General features: G+C 39.0%; 1 protein-coding gene across 1 annotated transcript in view; it reads left to right on the top strand.

The window, feature by feature from the left end:
- CPQ (carboxypeptidase Q) overlaps window positions 1-22,334 on the top strand; it is a 544,096-nt gene that overhangs the window by 123,468 nt on the left and 398,294 nt on the right. The gene's annotated exons all lie outside the window — the stretch shown is intronic.

A 22,334-nucleotide genomic window follows, 5' to 3' on the forward strand; every position in this document is an offset into this window, starting at 1 on the left:
AACCATAGCCTTGACTAGATGGACCTTTGTCGGCAAAGTAATGTCTGCTTTTTAATATGCTGTCTAGGTTGGTCATAACTTTTCTCCCTAGGAGCAAGTGTCTTTTAATTTTATGGCTGCAGTCACCATCTGCAGTGATTTTGGAGCCCAGAAAAATAAAGTCAGCCGCTGTTTCCACTGTTTACCATCTATTTACCATGAAGTGATGGGACCAGATGCCATGATCTTCGATTTCTGAATGTTGAGCTTTAAGCCAACTTTTTCACTTTCCTCTTTCACTTTCATCAAGAGGCTTTTTAGTTCCTCTTCACTTTCTGCCATAAGGGTGGTGTCATCTGCATATCTGAGGTTATTGATATTTCTCCCAGAAAATCTTGATTCCAGCTTGTGCTTCATCCAGCCCAGCATTTCTCATGATGTACTCTGCGTGTAAGTTAAATAAGCAGGGTGACAAGGTGACACTACACAGCCTTGACATACTCCTTTTCCTATTTGGAACCAGTCTGTTTTTCCATGCCAGGAATGCCCTTATTTAAGGATTCAGCTTTAATGTCTCCTTTTCTATGGAGATTTTTTCTGTGCTTACTCATCCCCAAAGAAGTATTGACAACTTCCTTTTTTCTCCCTTTTTTGTACCCTATACTTGTGTATGTCATAAGCATTTCTCTAAATGTAATAAGCCTCTTAAAATTAGAGATCCCAGTTTCAGTGGTTCTGGACTGGGGATAATTTGCTCCTTAGGGGAAATTTGGCAACGTCTGGACACATTTTCGATGGTCATGACTGAGAGGCAGTGCCTTTAATGGGTAGAGGTCAGGAATACTGCTAAACATCTTACAGTGTACAGAACAATCCTCCCTGTACCCCACATCAAATAATCATCCATTCTAAAATGCCAGTAGTGCCAAAGTTGATAAACTGTCTTAGCTCTTAACATAGTATCTCATATACAGAAAAGATTTAAGAAATATTTGTTGAATGAATCTTTCCATTTATCTCACTCCAGCATTCAGTTGGTCACCAAGACTTAAATGTCACCTGACTCCACTTCTCTATTCTCAGGGTTCTCCTGCCTACAGTGTTATAATTGCTTCCTAACTGATTTTCCTGACTCCTGACTCCGGTCTCATTTTAATCAGTTTCCATACTGCTGATTCAGTTGTCTTTGTAAAATAGAGATCTCACTGTGTAACTCCCTTACCTAAATGCTTTTCATTTTTCAGAGTATAGTTCAGATCCTTATGACCTTTTAAAAAGTGACCCCAGGCTGTGTTTCTAGGCTTGTGTCTAGTTTCTCCCAAGCCATCCACCTTGTACGTCAGCCACATGATCCTAACTGCTCTTGCCTGGACATATTCATTCCTCCTTGACTTACAAACTGCTGCCTGGATCTCTGCTAACCCAACCCTAATCCTAACCCAACCCTTCTCTGTTTAGAGAATTCCTATCCATTTTAAAGACTCTTTTAAGGTGGCTCTCTTCTCTAAGCCTTTCTTGAACACAAACCTAAATAAATGTAATTGTTCTTTCATCTTCATTCTCATAGCACGTTGTTTGCTTGTATTATACAGTGATCACAGTTTACTATAGTTAGTTGTTTACATGATTCTCTCTTGAGAAATTGTGACCTACTCCAGGGAAAAGCACATCTTCATTATCTTTGTATCTCCTTCAGCACGGCACCTAGTAATGTAATACTAATGCATATTAATTAGATATTGATTTGATGAGTAGATTGTGATAAATATTACAGATTTTAAAAAGATATTTAAAGTTTGCTTTGCATCTGAGGTAAAGGCACGAAAGAAAGAGGAGGATAAATGAACATCAATCAAATCACGGTGAGGTTGTTTACCAGTGTATTCTTTTTGAAAATTTTAGCAACATGGATCAGAAAGCCTGGAAAGCTACAGCATAATCTTATACCAAATTCTTACCATATTAATCTTATGGGAATTTAAAATAGCCCTCCTGCATACTCCCAGCACATCCATCAAATGAAGGCCTTCTACATTTGATCCATTTCTTAGCGAGGTGCTAACTAATTTATGCCCAAGAACTTATCATCAGATAATTATTTGTTTGCACCTGTCCACTTTTCTTCCTTTGGCATCATCAGGAAAAGAGCATTTTCACTTTGTTTTTTATTGGTTTGTTTTTTTGTTTTGTCAGGACTTAATCTTTGTCTGATACCTAATGCAATATGGGCAGAAGTGCTCTCAAGAGCCTATGTCCACCGATGGTACTTGGAATTTGGAGGTGTGGGGTCAGCTGAAGGATCTGATTCTAAAGTGTCCCAAGTTGCAAATTCGTTCTTCAGCATCACATCAGGATTGGGAATGAGAAGAAAGGGGATAAAGGAACTCACATTTACTGAGAGTGCATCTATTATACATGAGTCATTGGCAGATTCTGTAACTTATGTTGTCTTTTGGGATAGGTGTTGTTCACTCTTTACACATTGCAGGCTCTGGGAGGTTCAGCACTTTGTCCAAAGTAACACAGCATGTAATATGTGGCAGAGTTATGTCTCAAGTCATAGCTTCTCAATGACCTTCCCTCTTCACCTTGCCTCTTGGTGGATCTTTCTGCCAATACTTTGCAGGTGTATCTGTTTTCCTCTTGGTTGTTTCCTCAAGAAGAGGGACACTATATCTGTCTCCTATGTGCCTTAACACTCTCACACAAACATAACTTAAAAAGCACAAACCACAAGATGAAAACATCCCTGAATTTGATTGCATCAGAATTAAAAGTTACTATTCAATGAAAGATACCATCAACAAAGCTGTTAGGCAGATGGAGAAATGGGAGAAGATATTAACACTGTCTAAAATTGTTATTAGATTAACATGTAGGCTATGAAGTACTGGAAATCAACAAGAAAAAGGCAGTAACCCTATTAGAAAAATGGACTAAGGCTCTGAATAAGCAGTTTAAAGAAGAGGAAGCCTGAAAGTTGACAAGTGTGTAAAGAGATCTTAACTTAATGGTAATCAGATCAATGCAAGTTTTAAAAATAATGAGATAATTTTACAGCTGAGATGTAAAAATGTATTGGTAGTGCTGTGGTGACATAGGGACCCTTATACATTGATTGGTGGGCATGAAGCATGGTGCCACCATTCTGGAGAGCAAACTGGTAATATTTAGTCCACTTAAATATATTTTCATACTCAGTGAGCAAGTAGTTCACTTCCTTAGTGTATTTCCCAAAGAAATTTTCACACAGGTACACATATGTACTACTTAGGTATATACTTAGGTATAAGGGCATGAATGCAGGATGATTATTATAGCCTTATTTGTGGGGGTAAGGTTCATCTGGAGGTCCATCACTGGGAGAGGAGACATGTGAAATGTGGTAGATGCCCCCCAGGGTATGCTATACAGAAGCTGGAAGCAACCAACTGGACTATATATAAATATATATATATATATATATATATCTCAACATAAATGTATTATATTGTTATATCTTACATGTATAAAGCTGTGTAATAAAATAAAAATAGAATGGCATACATAATATAGTTGCATACATAAAAATATAGTTTTTCATGTATGCAGAATTATAGTTCATATTTTACAAGAAGACATATATGCAAAAAACATCTTTAGAATAGTCACCTACCCAGGACATGGGTTGGAAGTAGGAATGAAGAATGGGGGTAAAATAGAGTTGGTTCAGTTCAGTTCAGTTCAGTCACTAACTTGTGTCTGACTTTTGTGATCTCATGGACTGCAGCACACCAGGCTTCCCTGTCTATCACCATCTCCCATACCTTGCTCAAACTAATGTCTACTGAGTCAGTGATGCCATCCAACCATCTCATCCTCTGTCGTCCCCTTCTCCTGCTGCCTTCAATCTTTCCCAGCATCAGGGTCTTTTCCAATGAGTCAGTTCTTTGCATCGTGGCCAAAGGGGTTGGAATTTCAACTTCAGTATCAGTCCTTCCAATGAATATTCAGGACTAATTTCCTTAAGGATTGACTGGTTTGATCTCCTTGCTGTCCAAGGGACTCTCAAGAATCTTCTCCAACACCACAGTTCAGAAGCATCAATTCTTTGGCACTCAACTTTTTTTCTGGTCCATCTCTCACATCCATACATGACTACTGGAAAAGCCATAGCTTTGATTTGATGGACCTTTGTTAGCAAAATAATGTGTCTGCTTTTTAATATGCTGTCTAGGTTAGTCATAGCTTTCCTTCCAAGGAGCATGCATCTTTAAATTTCACGACTGCAGTCACCATCTGCAGTGATTTTGGAGCCCAAGAAAATAGTTTCTCACTGTTTCCATTGTTTCCCCTTCTATTTGCCATGAAGTGATGGGACCAGATGCCATGATCTGAGTTTTCTGAATGTTGAGTTTTAAGCCAGCTTTTTCACTCTCCTCTTTCACTTTCATCAAGAGGTTCTTTAGTTCCTCTTCACTTTCTGCCATAAGGGTGGTGTCATCTGCATATCTGAGGTTATTGATATTTCTCCCAGCAATCTTGATTCCAGCTGTGCTTCATCCAGCCCTGCATTTCACATGATGTACTCCACATATAAGTTAAATAAGCAGGGTGGCAATATACATCCTTGATGTACTCCTTTCCTAATTTGGAACCAGAAATAGCTCCAAAAAGAATGAAGAGATGAAACCAAAGTGAAAACAACACCCAGTTGTGGATGTGACTGGTGATGGAAGTAAAGTCTGATGCTGTAAAGAACAATATTGCATAGAAACCTGGAATGTTAGGTCCATGAATCCAGGTAAATTGGAAGTGGTCAAACAGGAGATGGCAAGAGTGAACATTGATATTTTGGAATCAGTGAACTAAAATGGACTGGAATCGGTGAATTTAATTCAGATGACCATCATATCTACTACTGTGGGCAAGAATCCCATAGAAGAAATGGAGTAGCCCTCATAGTCAACAAAAGAGTCCAAATTGAAGTACTTGGGTACAATTACTTTTTGCCTTTTCATACTGTTCATGGAGTTCTCAAGGCAAGAATATTGAAGTGGTTTGCCATTCCCTTCTCCAGTGGACCTCGTTTTGTCTAAACGGATGGCTCATAGCTGTCCGTCTTGGGTGGCCTTACAGGGCATGGCTCATAGTTTCATTGAGTTAGGCTGTGGTCCATGTGATCAGTTTGCTTAGTTTTCTGTGATTGTGGTTTTCTTTCTGTCTTCCCTCTGATGGATGCATGGGGCCATGCTCAGTAAATCTTTAATCCAATTTTCTGTTGATTGGTGGGGCTCTGTTCCCTTACTGTTGTTTGGCCTGAGGCCAAATTATAGTAGGGGTAATGAGGATAATGGTGACCTCCTTTAAAGGGACTTGTGCACGTGCTGTTGTATTCAGTGCCCCTGACCCCGCAGCAGGCCACTGCCAACGCATGCCTCCGTCAGAGACTCCTGGACACTCACAGGCAAGTCTGGTTCAGTCTCTTCTGTGGACACTATTCCTTTCTCCTGTGTCCTGGTGAACACAAGGTTTTGTTTGTGCCCTCCAAGAATGTGTTTTCCCAGTCCTGTGGAAGTTCTGTAACCAAATCCCACTGGCCTCCAAAGTCAAATTACCTGGGGGTTCTTAGTCTCTTTGCCAGATCCCCAGGTGGGGAAATAGAATAAATAAATTAAAAACAAGCAAATAAGACATTTGCCTTGAAGAGACCAATGAGGATGGTATACTATAAACTAAGGAGTATAATTAGCCCAGCACTTTGATCCACCTGCCTGTCCATGAGCCATGAGGTTAAGGTAGACATCTGGGTAATTTGTCATTTGCTCCAAGAGGAAAGGAAACCATTTTTCTTATACTTTTTAAACATTATCCAGTTATCTCTTCATCCCTAATCTTATGGTAATCACTTAGATTTATGTTTACACAATGTAAAGTCTTTACTTTTTACTTATATGTTTTTAGTTTGAATATAATATACAATATTTGTCATTTTTATCTTTTAACTTTCAAAACTTCTGAAAGCAGGGATGATGTCTCTTCTTTTTCATTTGCTTTGTGTAGCCTTTAGCATAGTCAGACCCTTAAGTCACATTAGTTTAATTTTTTTTGAAAATCTTCTAGGAAGAAGTTTTCTTTTTAAACCTGAATGTATGGATGGTGTTCCCTAGAGACTTGATGATGAAATAATGTAGGTTGATAATACCCAGGTATCCTTTCTAAAAAGCACCCTTTTCCAGCTCACATTTCATCCTGTCCTTTCCTTTAACAAATTTCTGACTCCTTTTTACTAGTGGACAATATCATTGGTTAATAACTATAGGTTTTTGATAATTGGTGTTGTGGATGAACCCAAGAAACATCTTCAATAATCAAAAGACTACAGTTAGTATTGAATTACATCATGAAGCACTAGGAAATTTAGGTGTTTCTTCTCAACAGTTGTGAATCTTTTTTTTATTTTATTTTATTTTTAAACTTTACATAATTGTATTAGTTTTGCCAAATAGCAAAATGAATCCACCACAGGTTCCTCTTTCTCTTTGTATCCCTGTTGTTTGTGCTCTGTCTCTCTCTTTGTAGTTTCTTTCTCTGTACCTCTCTGTACTAACCATCTCTGCCCTTCTCTCTGATTATTCTCTGTATTTCTTGCTTTCTTTCTTTTTATTTTTTGCTTTGGATTCTGTCTTTTATTTTGTCTTTTTTCATTTCCTACTTCCTAGTTTCTGGTTCATTGCCTCACCAACAGGGTGGTCCAAGGCTTATGTCTTTGCAGCTCTGTCAAGTTATTGCTTTAGATACAACTGGAACGTCTATATTTCTCTTAGTCTGTAACGGTCCTCTTTGACAGCCTCATTGTGTTCTTAGAATTATAGTCACTTGAAGCAAGTTGGTGAGCACATGTTTTGTACTCTTACAGCAGTAAAGAGAAAATTTGTGATGTGTTTCACATTGAAAGGCTTCCCTGGTGGCTCAGATGGTAAAGAAGCCACCTGCAGTGCAGGAAACCCAGGTTCAATCCCTGGGCCGGGAAGATCCTCTGGAGAAGGGAATGGCTACCCAGTATTCTTGCCTGGAGAATTCCATGGACAGGGGAGCCTGGTGGGCTACAGTCCATGGAGTCTCAAAGAATTGGACATGACTGAGCAACTGACACTTTCATTTTCACATTGAAAATGGTTTCCTCAGAATCAGTGTCATTTTGATGGCTACCTGGAAAACACATCAGTGATATGGATTAGCTGAAGGTACTTTGATTTCTCCAGGGTCACTTAATAGGCCAAGGCTTGTGGGACTCCTCACATTCTTGATTTTCTTTGTCTGAAAAAAACTTGCATGTACATTTCCCAAGAAGTTTTAGAATTTTATATCATCAAATTGAAACATTTTTCTGAGGAAACATTAAGATTTTTCTTCTTTAGAAATAGATGGCTTAGAGGTTTTAGATAGACCACTGGTAAATATATTGGCACCTCAATGCCTGATTGACAAAGTGGGTGATCAATAAACCTGTGGGACCAGATGACATCCACCTAGTGTTTTCAAAGAAAGTTGAGGGTAAAAACTGTCAAAACTTGTTTAAATTATATTTAATCCTTGTTAGTTGCCACTGAGCCCAAGAATTATCAGATTTGTGACCATCCTCCATAGGAATTCTTCCAAGAAGACTTTGAGAAGTAAATTTTGTTGATGATCATAAATTTTTATTTCACCCTTATATATGACAAGGTAATATGTAGGACACTTATGAAAGGTGCATATAAATGACAGAAGATGATGTCTAAATAATGGTGAAAACCTAAGATAGGGCCAGATCAGATTTATAACTGGTGGGAACTGCTATGAACTTATAAATAGGGAAATTTTGGGATAAACATTTTTCAGAAAACATTCTCTTGGCTCTGTGACAAATAGATGAGAAAGGAGAAAGATCACAGGGAGTTCAGATTTGAGGGACTAACAGTTTGGATAATGACTTCATAAATGGAGACATGTATATATATTGGTCAGCCTGTGTGGCTTGTGGGATCTTAGTTCCCCAACCAGGGATTGAACCTGGGCCCCTGTAGTGAAAGTGCCAAGTCCTAACCACTGGACTGCCAGGGGATTCCTCCATGAATATTATTAAATAACGACCTATAAATACATTTTGGATATGAGAGATCAGGAATGGGAGGAATTAAAGATTACAGAGCTTTCAAGTCTGAGTTAATAGAAAAATGATAACTACAGAGAAAGAAGAGAATTAGGGAAGGAAGTAGACTGAAGACAGTCGAAACTGGGTTAGTTTTTAATACACTGACCTTTTGAGGGTTATTCCATAGAAAACTTTCATGTTCTCTTATAGAACATTCCCAAATGCCACAAAATGTTAGCAGTGGGCCAGTGTGGTCACTAATCTCACCTATGTGACATTTCTTATTTTCTTTAGTTAAATTCTACAAACAGTTGAATTCTCTACTGATACTGCCATAACAGTGATTCATGTTTACTTATCTGTCAAGTCAGTGTACTGTGAGCTTGATTCAGACAAGAGCTGTGTATAATCTCTTCCTCTCCAGGCCCCAAGGTGGCATCTTTCACTGGCAGGTGCACACTACCTGGTTGTTGTGTTGGCACCCTCTGTATGCCCAGCACAGCATTAGGTGGCAGTGATACCCAGATGAGTCAAACGAGGAGACAACGCTGGTGTGAATAAGATGGCAACATAGAGAAGCTGCATGTGTGGATTAAACAACCTTGTAGACGGACATGACATTGAGGGATGAAGGATTCCCTGGGGCGAAGAAGGAAAAAGAGATATTCCTAAGACAGGAGAGAAGACAAGCAAAGCCATGAGGGTGTGCAAGTGTCTGATGAATTTGCCTGATGACTGGAGGAGCATGTTTATAGAGAGAAGAAGGGGATATGATAGGGCTGGGAAGGTACATAGGTAGACTGCAAAAACCTTGCTAAGGTCATCTTGTGCATTCTTACCTTTCTTAGGACAGAAATTATTTCTAGGGTAAGGAAATAAGGGAAGGGGAGATTAGATGGTAACCGAATTGGTATCTCCTAGTCAAGCATAAAGAACTAGCTATAAAGAGTTTTGAGTTTTAATCATTGGTACTATATCATGTGACCAGGACAGTTAAAAAATTGTCCGAATGATTTGGGGTCAATTTCTTTAGTATTTATCATTATTACTAGTAATTGTGTAATTTGTATTTGATATGAGAATTCTTGAGAGTTTTTAAAGTAAGATGCCTAGGTTTTTGGTTTTAAAAAATCTAATGCACCAAACAGTAGCTCATAGTTTCTTGATCATACCAGATTAACGAAATAATTTTCAGTCTTGCCTTCACAGGCAACTGCTAACCTCGTTGTCTACTATAAATAAAGTTCACCTCCTTCTTTATCTGCCATTTTGTAATCTATCTCTGTCAGTTTTACTATGATCCAAATGACTTTAAAGCTAATGCCTGGAGAATCCCATGGATGGAGGAGCCTGGTAGGCTGAAGTCCATGGGGTTGCAAAGAGTTGGACACAACTGAGCGACATCACTTTTCGCTTTCATGCATTGGAGAAGGAAATGGCAACCCACTCCAGTGTTCTTGCCTGGAGAATCCCAGGGACAGAGGAGCCTGGTGGGCTGCCGTCTATGGGGTCGCACAGAGTCGGACACGACTGAAGCGACTTAGCAACAGCAGTAGCAGCTTTTAGTGAAAGAACGCTTTGCAAAGTGTGTGTTTTTTTAAAGTTCAGACTTCCATATTGTGCTGCCCCTGAACCTTACTCTTCAAGTGGATTTTCTCTACTTAATTTGGTGAAATTACCACAAAACATCCAGGACTTTGCTGAGAAGGCTCTTGGCTGTCTCTCTCAGTTCATGAAACAGGACGTTTGTTCTCGGACTGTATTTAATGCATTATTTTCATCCCAAAGAGCATTTATTCAGCACTCATCTTTGGGTAAAGTAGTGGTATACCTGGTCTAAACAAAAACTAAACAGCTGATGATGTGCCAGCAGGAAGTACCAGTGTCATACAGTTCTTTAAAACAATATTTTCCCAGTTTTACAAAGTAATGCGTTTCTTTTCAAATGTAGAAATTCAAAAACTAAAGAAAAGCACAGTAGGAATACAAAATAACATGAAATCGTATTGCCCAAAGGTAAGAACTGAGAACATTTTTGATCTATATACATCTTCTATTTTTTTCTTCATTTGAATGTTTATATGCATTTACAATACATTGTGAACATTTCTACACTTTTTAATGACTGTGCAGTATAATTGCTCAGAACATGACTTTGAGGTTGTCTCCTGATTTGATTGCTAATTGGCAGTGTGACCTTTATCAAATGATTTAACCTTCAAAAGACTCTGTTGTATTTTCTGCAGAAACGTGATAATAATAGTGTTTACCTCATAGGATTAGAATCAGGGCAAAGTGAGATAATACACATAAAGCATTCAGTGCCTGGCACATAGAGTTTTATTATCTGAGTCCTTTATTACTGATATTTCAGTTGTTTGTAGGGTTTTTTTGTTTTCTGCATGTGATATTTGCTAAGCTACATGACACAGTTGGTGTCATCAGATTTCTAACTGTGCAGTTATTGATTTGTGTGTCTAGTTCAATTATAAAGAAAAACTGCTGAGCCAGACTCTCACCCCATTGCAGGTTGTCCCCTGTGGGAGTTTTTCCATGGATTTCTGACACTTGGGACTTCTCGCAGTTGTCTTCATATGGCATTGGTCATACCACACGGGCTTCCCTGGTAGCACAGCTGGTAAAGAATCCACCTTCAATGCAGGAGAGCTTAGTTCGATTCCAGGGTCAGGGAGATCCATAGGAGAAGGGATAGGCTACGCACTCCAGTATTCTTGGGCTTCCCTGGTGGCTTAGCTGGTAAAGAATTTGCCTGCAGTGTGGGAGACCTGGGTTTAATCCTTGGGTTGGGAAGATCCCCTGGAGAAGGGAACAGCTACCCATTCCAGTATTCTGGCCTGGAAAATTCCATGGACTGCATAGTCCATGGTATTGCAGAGTTGGACATGACTGAGCGGCTTTCATTTTTCACTTTCTTTTCATACCACATGACCTCACTTGGTTGGCATGAGATTTATTTATGCAGTGGTGATGCTCTCACATGCCCTCCACAGTAGAACTTGATAGGAGTGAAATCTGGGAAGATGGGGCTGGGAGCAGAGGTGTGGTTGGCCTTCCACATGGGTCTCAAGGCTGGATCTGAGTCATGCTGTCATAGGATTTTATGAGTGGCCGCCAAAGCCCCTGTGTGCAGGGTACTGAAGTCTAGGGATGAAACCAAGTTGGAATTTCGGGAGCAGAGTCAGGTATCACCAGCACAAGGTAGGATGAACAAGGGAATGAAGCTCACATAACGTTAATGAATTTGGTGCTACTTTGGCTGGAGATACTAATTCAGTGGTGTGTTTGTCTGCTTGTATCTTGGTGATGTCTTGGAGCCTCACGCTGCTCCTCCTCCACTCCAGTTTATATATTTATTGAAAGTATAATACAAATGAGGTAATATTAAAGTTTAAAAAATTTTAGAAATTTGACTCTAGCAAAATGCTCTGGGATAGCAGAAATTCCAAGTGCTCCTAGAGTATGAGTTACTGCTTTTTGAGAGGTGTTATGCAAATGAGCAAATCCTATATGAAGTTAAAGAACATGCAAATAATGCCATGTTTATACATTTATATAGAGTAAAGGTTTAAACACATGTGTAATCTGAACATCACATTTAGATAATAAGCATTATCTCTGGAGAAAAAAGAGAATGAGATGGGGGAGGTAAAACATCACAGATTTGTGCTCTATGGATAATTATTTAAGGAAAAAAAAGAACTGAAGCAGAGATGACAAAATATTAAGATGTGAAGAGGGTGAAGTATGTCTATACTATGTCTATTTTTCATATGATTAACATACTTCATGATTTACTAGAATGGGGAAGAGGAACTTAATACCTGGTCACAAAAAAAGAAATTCCAGCAACACAAATGAAATTAAGCCTTTCCTGAGCCATGATCTCTGTTCCCTTTATTAGAGAAAACCACTTAGCTGTTTACTGTCTGTGATACAGAAATATATTGTGTGTTCATTCCCTGTCTACCTGCACACTTAATGCTCTTGCTCTGAACTAAACATATCTTGGAATCATTTATCCTATAATTTCTGACAGTTTCTTTTCAAGAAACTTTTGCTTCATGAAGGTAGGAGCAACCATAGTTTCTTCTTTATTATGGAGGCCTCGTTGACGTTCACCTATGGATGATGGATGGTGACTGCAGTCATGAAATTAAAAGACACTTGCTTCTTAGAAGAAAAGCAATGGCAAACCTAGATAGTCTATTAAAAAGCGGAGACATTACTTTGCCAACAAAGGTCCATATAGTCAAAGCTATGGTTTTTCCAGTAGTCATGTATGGATGTGAGAGTTGGGCCATAAGGAAAGGTTGAGCACTGAAAAACTGATGCTTTCAAATTGTGGTGCTGGAGAGAAGACTCTTGAAAATCCCTTGGATTGCAAGGAGATCAAATCAGTCAATCCTAAAGGAAATCAACCCTGAATATTCACTGGAAGGACTTATGCTGAAGCTCTAATACTTTGGCCACCTGATGCAAAGAGCTGACTCATTGGAAAGGACCCTGATACTGGGAAAGACTGAAGGCAGACAAGAAGGGGACAACAGAGGATGAGACTGTTGGATGGCATCACTGACTCAATGGACATGAGTTTGAGCAACCTCTGGGAGATGGTAAAGGACAGGAAAGCCTGGCTTACTGAAGTCCATGAGGTTGCAAAAAGTCAGACACAACTAAGCGACTGAATAACAGAAAAGCTGATATACAATATTATATGTTACAAGTGTACAGTACAGTGAATCACAGATTTTAAAGTTTATATTCCATTTATATTATAAAATATAGGCTATATTTCCCATGTTGTACTATATATTCTTTTAGTTTATTTTATATCTAATAGTTTGTACATCCTACTCCCCTACCCCTATATTTCCCCTCCTCCCTTCCCTCTCCCCACTGGTAACCATTAGTTTGTTCTCTGTAGCTGTGAGTCTGCTTTTTTTTTACCTTCACTAGTTTGTTGTGTTTTTTAGTTTCCACATGTAAGTAATACCATACAATATTTGTCTTTCTCTGTCTGACTTATTTCATTTAGTATGTGTGTGCTGTGTGCTTAGTCATTCAGTCATGTCCAACTCTTTGGGACCCCATGATCTATAGTCTGCCAGGCTCCTCTGTCCATGGGGATTCTCCAGGCAAGAGTACTGGAGTGGGTTGCCACGCCCTCCTCCAGGGGAATCTTCCCAACCCAGGGGTCGAACCCACGTCCGCTGCATTGCAGGTGTATTCTTTACTATCTGAGCCACCATAGAAGCCCAAGAATACTGGAGTGGGTAGCCTATCCCTTCTCCAGGGGAACTTCCCAACCCAGCAATCAAACCAGGGTCTTCTGCATTGCAGGTGGATTATTTACCAGCTGAGCTACCAGGGAAGCCCTCATTTAGTGTAATAGTCTTCAAATCCATCCATGTTACCACAAATGCAAAAATTTCATTCTTTGTTATACTTGAGTAGTATATATATGTATACCACGCACACACACACATATACGCCACAACCATAGTTTTTATTGTTGTTGTTGTTGTTTTTTTAATTCAACTTTAGAATCGCTGATCTAGAATACATGGGATCAGTTTTAGATGCTAAATTGTAAAGATAGATTGTGCTCAGACCCAGAGCAACCATGAAATCAAAGTATATTTATATGCAGATTTGAAAGTTTCTTTTCCATTTTATTTTGTCAGAGAGTTGAATGTATTAAGCTGGAGACAAGAGACACTGTCAAGGTGAACACATGTGGGGGTTCATACTCCTCAAGGAAAAGTGTGCTTTTTATGGCCTTGGGCAAAGTTGGGGTTTGGTACTGTTGTTAATTTTACAGATCACTCTGTTGAGACCGTGACTGCATCTTGGGGTTGCTCTTGAATCCAGACAGTGTTAATTTTGTCCTCATTTGTATTCTATTCAGTTTTACCAAACTAAATGTTTGTCAGTTAGTGATTTTTAGGAAGGTTGTTAAGATTGTAACAATATAGTTTTATTTTAAGAAAATGGGGGGAAAATAACACGTTTTAAATTACCTGTGTCTTTTTATGAGCTAAAGAAAAATAAAACTATGAAGTGGTCTTGGTAGCTGAGCGGTAGCCACTAGGTGTCTGGGCTGGCTTTGGGAGAATTTGTTGGGGGATCACACTGAGCTTGGATACACAGAGCATGGAAAGCCTTGTCATCACAAAATTTGGCATACAGTTCTCTCCTCTCACGGATGGAGGCTTCTAGCATCTCTGATACTGTTTTCTATTCCTGGCCCCTTGTAGAGAAATCCAATGTATTTTTGCTAAAATTCTCTAGAATTTTAGTTGGGAACTTCAGAGGACAGACTTCTCATGCAAAGCCTGTGGAAGTTACGGTGCGCTTTTGATCTAATTATAGTCCAAACATCCCCTAAACTCACCAGGTTACTCCTTTGTGGTGCCTATAAGATATGGAAAGGACAGGAGCTTAGAAGATCTAAATGGGAGTGTGTTGTCCTTGTGCTTTTCCGGGATCTCATGGTGGCCAAGATTCTTAACTTTGAGCCCTGGTTTCCTCATCATCAAATGAGGCCCACCGGACCTACTTCAGAAGTGTTGTTTAAAATACCTGACTGCCAGTGTGTTCTGGCTGTTGATCTATCAGGCATCGGGGAAGGTTGTCTCTGATACTTAGCAGCTGACCATCAAAAAGGACTGTTTTATGGAGTTGCTGTAAGGGTAAAATAAGATCACCCACGTGCATGTGCTTAGAAAATGTAATGAATAAATCTGTGCTGTTAATGCAAAATGAATGCATTAGGCAGAACATTTGAGAAGTGCTTTGAGCAGCAGTTCGACCAAACAGTTCTTCAATGAGAATAATTATTGCCCCACCATTTCACTTATTTGAAAAGTAGTTTCCTACATAGCTAAACATATGCTTATTATTTGATGTTGTTGTGTAGTCATGAATTCCTCTCTGACTCTTTGTGACCCTATGAACTATAACTCATTAGGCTCCTCTGTCCATGGGATTTCCCAGGCAAGAAAAGTGGAGTGGGTTGCCATTTCCTTCTCCAATGCTTATTATACAACCCAGCAATTCCATTCCTGGGTATTTACCTAAGAGAAATGGAAAATGATGCCCATACAAAGGCTTTTCTGTGAATATTCATCTTAATTGTATCCATAACAGCTGAAAACTTGCAGTGGCTCACATGTTCAGCACCAGGAGAACTGGATAAACATACGTAGTGCATCCTTGCAATGGAGTACTACTCAGCAATACGAAGGGAGGATGCCAGGTGGATACCACAACACAGATGAATCTCAAAGCTGTATGCTGAGCGAGAAAAGACAATACAAAGCATTTCATACTCTGTGATTCCATTTATATACAATCCTGTAAAGGCAAAAGGTTAGTGGCAGAAAGATTAGTGATGGCCAGGGGTCCAGAATAGGAGAAGGGATTGACTGAAGAAGGCATGAGGGAGCTTTTTGTAGTGATGAAAATAGTCTATATCTTGATTGTGATAATGGCTCCATAATTATATATGTTTGTTAAAACACACTAGATTGTATACTGAAAACGGGCCCCTTTTGTTTTATATAAATTATGCCTTGTAACAAGTTGATTAAAAAATTAGTTAAAAATACTTTTCTCATGAAAAATAGAAAACATAGTGTTGAAATAGAAAGGAGGAACATTCTATTACAATCAAGATAGACCCCTTTTACAGTTTATATATTTCAGTTTCTGCCTTTAAGTAATACGTTTCGCAGCCTCACTTTTCTTGCATTGAGCATTAGTCTCCAGTAATATGAAACTTGCTGAGAAGTCCTCCATATACACTGTACTGTTTCGCTCTCTGCTATCATTTGCTTATGCTGAACATTTGGGTGGACTTGCTCCTTCTCTGTCCTCGCCTGGGGCTCCCACTTCCTCTCTCCTTCACCTGGCTGACTCCCACCTACCACTGAAGATCTGATTTGGAATTCACTTTCTCCAGCAGGATTTCTATGATTTTTCCCTCACCTCTAAATATGGGACATCCTTGAGTATCCTCATATATTAGCTGTATAACAACATTTTCCAGATTACATTATAATTAGCTCTTTATGGACTTGACTTCCCTACAAGATGATAATCTTTTAGAGGTTGGGTACCGTAGCTTAAATGCTTTTTATCCCCAGAGCCCAGGGTGTTGCTGATGTCTCTAAAGGAAAATGAATGAATGAATGGGAGTATGTCAGGGAATTGTGGTGAGGCAGAGTGAGATTGTGAAAAGTTTGGAAAAGAAGGAAGATCTAATTGAAACCCAATCTCTCAGTGGTTAGAATAACTTTGGACAAGTTGTTTAATGTATCAGCTTTAGCTTTCTCATATAAGAAATGAGGGAAATAGTCCTATCTACCGAATAGGCTTCCTGAGAGACGTGAATAAGATGTATGTGAAAGTACTCTACGGAGTGACACAGTTTGCACACATGAGTTATTTTGTATCATTGGAAGGATGTAATTTCTCAGCTCTGGGATATAGTGATGCAAAATCAAATCAAATAGGTAAAGTCTGTTCACCGTCAATGATTTAAGATTGAGTTCAGTCAGCATTACATTGATTTGTTTACCCGACTCCCTGTGGCATTAGTTAGAACTTCCTCTGCTTGTGAGAGACATCTATAGTCTTGTCAAATCCATTCACTCTGTTATTTCACACTGAAGCAATTGCCAACCAGTGTGTAAAATTTTTGAAGGCAGGGCTCTTGTCTTATTTATCTCTGGGTCCTTGTTAGTGCTTAACAGAAAGCAGTGCACCCAGACATGTGAAAAAGATAAACCAAGTAGTGTTTACCATAGAATATAGAAGTCTAGAGAAATGTTAGCCAGTTTTCTTTAAGAAGGCTAAATTTAAAAATCAAGTTGTAATTGCATCTCCTTTTCAGAGTCTGTTCATGAGTCAGATAGTTTTGGGTAACCACAAAAACTCTCCAAGTTGCTGCCAAGTTGAAGCTAATAAAAATCTCCTAGATCTTTGGATATTTACTGATGTCTTCAGTTGGAACTTCATAAGACGAATGATGGAGAAGGAAATGGCAACCCACTGCAGTGTTCTTGCCTGGAGAATTCCATGGACAGAGGAGCTTGGTGGACTACAAAGAGTCCATGGGGTCACAGAGAGTCAGATATGACTGCACTGAATGACTAAGACTAGGACTAATGAATTCATTGTATTTAAGACCCATTTCCCATAATTTTAAAAATCTACCATACAATATCTGTGCGGCATTCCTGTCAGCATTTCATAGAGATTTTTATTTTAAAAATAATATTTTACCTTGGTTGTAGAAATAATGGGAACTAGGTCTGATTTGTAGGTAATAGATCAAGCACTAGGCACTTAACCTGCTCTAATTGGATAGATACATCATTAATTTTAGTTTCTATTAACCTAATTGATATTGCTTGGGAAAAAATGGGGGAAAAGTAATTAGATGTATAAATTTTGAGGTACATTAAGAATTTAACCCCCTTCACAGATTGTAGCCTTGTTGTAGCAAAGGAGCTTTCATAACTTAATGAAGCTATAAGCCATGCTGTGCAGGGCCACCCAAGACAGATGGGTCATAGTGAAGAAGTTTGACAAAATGTGGTCCACCAGAGATCATAGTGAAATGGCAAACCACTCCAGTATTCTTGCCGTGAGAATCCCATGAACAGTATGAAAAGGCAAAAAGATATGACAGAGGATGAACTGCCCAGATTAGAAGGTGTCCAATATGCTACTAGGGAAGAGTGGAGGGCAAATTACTAATATTCACAGAAAGAATGAAGTGGCTGGGCCAAAGCAGAAATGACCCTCAGTTGTGGATGTGTCTGGTGGTGAAAAGAAAGTCCAGTGCTGTAAAGGACAATGTTTCATGTTAGGTCCATGAATCAAGGTAAATTGGATGTGATCAAGCAACAGATGGCAAGACTGAAGATCAAAATCTCAAAAATCAGTGAACTAAAATGAATGGGTATGGGTAAATTTAATTCAGATGACCATTGTATCTAGTACTGTAGGCAAGAATTCCTTAGAAGAAATGAAGTAGCCCTCATAGTCAACAGAAGAGCAGAGATGCAGTACTTGGGTGCAACCTCAAAAATGACAGAATGATTTTGGTTTGTTTCCAAGACAAACCATTCAATATCACAGTAATCCAAGTCTATTCCCCAACCACTGATGCTGAAGAAGCTGAAGTGTACTGGTTCTATGAAGACCTACAAGACCTTCTAGAACTAACACCAAGAAAAGGTGTCCTTTTCATCATAGAGGATTAGAATGCAAAAGTGTGAAGTCAAGAGATACCTTGTATAACACCAAGTTTGACTTTGGAGTACAAAATGAAGCAGGGCAAAGACTAACAGAGTTTTGTCAAGAGAACATACTGGTCATAGCAAATGCCCTTTTCCAACAACCCAAAGGACCACTCTACACGTGGACATGACCAGATGGTCAATATAAAAATCTGAATGATTACATTCTTTGCAGCTGAAGAAGAAGAGGCTCTATACAGTCAGCAAAAAGAAGACTGGAAGCTGACTGTGGCTCAGATCATGAGCTCCTTATTGTCAAATTCAGACTTAAATTGAAGAAAGTAGGGAAAACTACTAGGCCATTCAGGTATGACCTAAATCACATCCCTTATGATTACACAGTGGAAGTGACAAATAGATTCAAGGGATTAGATCTGGTAGACAGAGTACCTAAAAAACTATGGATGGAATTTGTAACATTGTATAGGATACAGTGACCAAAACAATCACTAAGAAAAAGAAATACAAGAAGGCAAAGTGGTTGTCTGAAGAGGTTTTACAAATAGCTGAGGAAAGAAGAGAAGTGAAAGGCAAGGGAGAAAGGGAAAGATATACCCAACTGAATGCAGAGTTCCAGAGAATAGCAAGGAGAGATAAGAAGGCCTTCTTAAATGAACAATGCAAAGAAATAGAGAAGAAAAAAAAAAAAAAGAATAGAATGAGAAAGACTAAAGATCTCTTCAAGAAAATTGAAGATATTAAGGGAACATTTCATGCAAGGATGGGCATGATAAAGATAGAAATGGTAAGGACCTAACAGAGCAGAAGAGATTAAGAAAAGGTGGCAAGAATACACAAAAGGTCTTAATGACCCAAATAACCACAGTGGTGTGGTCACTCACCTAGAGCTGGACATCCTGGAGCGTGAAGTCAAGTGGACCTTAGGAAGCATTACTACGAACAAAGCTAGTGGAGGTGAAGGAATTTAAGCTGAGCTATTTAAACCAAAAGGATGATGCCATTCAAGTGCTACACTCAATATATTAACAAGATTCTTGAGAGTCCCTTGGACAGCAAGGAGATGAAATCAGTCAACCCTAAAGGAAGTCAACCCAGAATATTTATTGGAAGGCCTGATGCTGAGGCTCCAATACTTTGGCCACCTGATGCGAAGAGTTGACTCATTAGAAAAGACCCTGATGCTGGGAAAGATTGAGGGCAAGAGGAGGAGGGGGTGGCAGAGGATGAGATGGTTAGATAGCATCACTGACTCAATGGACATAAGTTTGTCCAAATGCCAGGAGATAGTGGAGGAGAGAGGAGCCTGGTGTGCTGCAGTTCATGGGGTCGCATAGAGTTGAACACAACTTACTGACTGAGCAACAACAACAGTTCATCAAAATAATATTGTAGATGATGTGACTATTTTCAGACACAGATGGAAATAAGTGAAGTTGACAAGAATATGTGAGAGATTCTGGGATATTTTACTGGTAAAGTAAGTTCTACAAATATTAAATTTATGAGATAACATAGTAGAAAGCAAAAAATTATCTATATTATTGACATTTTTAATAAGTGAATTTCTATTTCAAGGTGATTTAAACCTATGTTCTATTTTGGTAGGCAATTTAAAATAATTTAATGATTTGTTAGCTTAACTTTTCAAATATGCCAAGGGGCACTAACTTCTTGAGGCATTTATAGATATTTATCCAAATGTGTTCTTGGTCAGGATATGAAAATATTTGGGGAATAAATCCAGTACTTGTTCGTATTTACTTTACACAAATCAGAATTTCCCATGAGTGACTGTATAAATTGGGGGAAGTGGAAAGAAAGAGGAACTTGAATATAAACCAAATATTGGTTTATAGTCTTTATTTAGAAATCCGCCTTAGTGACTCTGATAGTTGGGATATTAACCCAATAATTCCTTTTCTTTGTAGATTATTATTTTCATATAAAACTATATATGCTTATAAGGCAATTCTCTTTGGCGTGCTCAAAGAGAAATACTACATTTTTACCAAGTGGGTTATCTTCAGTATTCTAATATAGCAGAAAGTTGTCCCTTGGTACCTGTGAAGTATTGTTTCCATGACTCCCAGTGGATATAAAAATCTGGGGTGCCCAAGTCCCTCCTATAAAATGGCATGGTATTTGCATATACCATGATGCTTGCTCCTTGGAAGAAAAGCTAAGACAAACCTAGACAGCATGTTAAAAAGCAGAGACATTACTTTGCCAACAAAGGTCTGTCTAGTCAAAGCTATGGTTTTTCCAGTAGTCATGTATGGATGTGAGAGTTGGACCGTAAAGAAGGCCGAGCACCAAAGAACTGATGCTTTTGAACTGTGATGTTTGAGAAGATTCTTGAGAGTCTCTTGAACAGCAGGGAAATCAAACCAGTCAATCCTAAAGGAAATCAGTCCTGAATATTGATTGGAAAGACTGATGCTGAAGCTGAAGCTCCAATTCTTTGGCCACTTGATGCGAGGAGCCAACTCATTAGAAAAGGCCCTTATGCTGGGAAAGATTGAAGGCAGGAGAAGGGGACGACAGAGGAAGAGATAGTTGGATGGCATCACCGACTCAATGGACATGAGTTTGCGCAAGCTCCGGGCGATGGTGAAGGACAGGGAATCCTGTCGTGCTGCATCAGTGGGGTCGCAAAGAGTCCGATACAACTGAGTGACTGAACAACAGCAACAACAATTTGCATATAACCTACCCACATCCTCCCATATACTTTACATTATCTCTAGATTATTTATAATACCCAATACAATGTAAGTGCTATGTAAATAGTTGCCAGCACATGGCAAATTCATGTTTTGCATTTTGGATCTTCATTGCTTTTTTTAAAAAAGATTTTTTGTCTGTGGTTGGTTAAGTCCATGGACCCAGAGGAATGGTATGGGGAGGGAGGAGGGAGGAGGGTTCAGGATGGGGAACACATGTATACCTGTGGCAGATTCATTTTGATATATGGCAAAACCAATACAATATTGTAAAGTTAAAAAATAAAATAAAAAAAAATTTTTTTTGGCTGTGGTTGGTTGAGTCCATAGATGCAGAACCCGCAAATACAGAGGGCTTTATTTTAGCGTAGCTTTTTGGCACAGATATTTTCCTGTTCATACCCTCCCCCACCTCCAGGGGTTGGGGGGAAAAGGCAGCATTATAATTTCTCAGAAGTTTGCAAGCTTTCAAGATGGTTGGCATCCTTACTGTGTTATATGCCATAGGAAAAGTGTTTCTCAGCCATTCATCTTTAATTATATTTAAATTTACATTAATTTTTAAAAGGATTAAAAGCACCTTCCAAAATGATGTGCCTATTTACTAAACAGCATGTATTAATTTATAGCTGTTTATTGAAAAAAGCATGGTTGGTCTAGGTCTCTTGCCTCATGCATAATAAAGAACTTCTCTTTTTGAAAGTAATTGCTATAAAATATTGCTGGAGGGATCGAAATGTTAGTGTGATTGGGAAGTAGTATCTTTACTCGTAGGCAGACTGTTTTGAATATCTCAGATGCAAACATAAAACTGGAATAGTATTGTCAAGGTCAAGGAACGAGTGGAACGGTCAGAAGAGATGCTTAGATAACGGAGTCTTTGAGAACAGAAATGGGTTTCCTGGATCTTCCTTGATCCTCTGTCAAGTGCTTCAGTGTTGGTGCAGCACCAGTCACATTAGAGGAAGGGACGCCGTTGCTGCTAGACCAGACGAAAGAGAAAAAGAGGTGATCTTAGAAAATACTGAGTCCCCACCAAGGTTGTCCTCTCAAGCTGAGCAAATGTCTGGTTTTCTGGCCATATGTTATTGCTTCTCTTTATCAAAACAGGAACAACACATCCATTTTTAAGAAAGTCAAAATGTTTGTCATCTAGGTTGACAGTGATTTGGGCCCTCACTCAGAGTGAGAGGCCTCTTCCTGGGGTTTTGGTCCTGTGTTTGA

This window comes from Bos mutus, chromosome 14 (genome assembly GCF_027580195.1).
Source record: "Bos mutus isolate GX-2022 chromosome 14, NWIPB_WYAK_1.1, whole genome shotgun sequence".
In the NCBI taxonomy this organism is placed as follows: Eukaryota; Metazoa; Chordata; class Mammalia; order Artiodactyla; family Bovidae; genus Bos; species Bos mutus.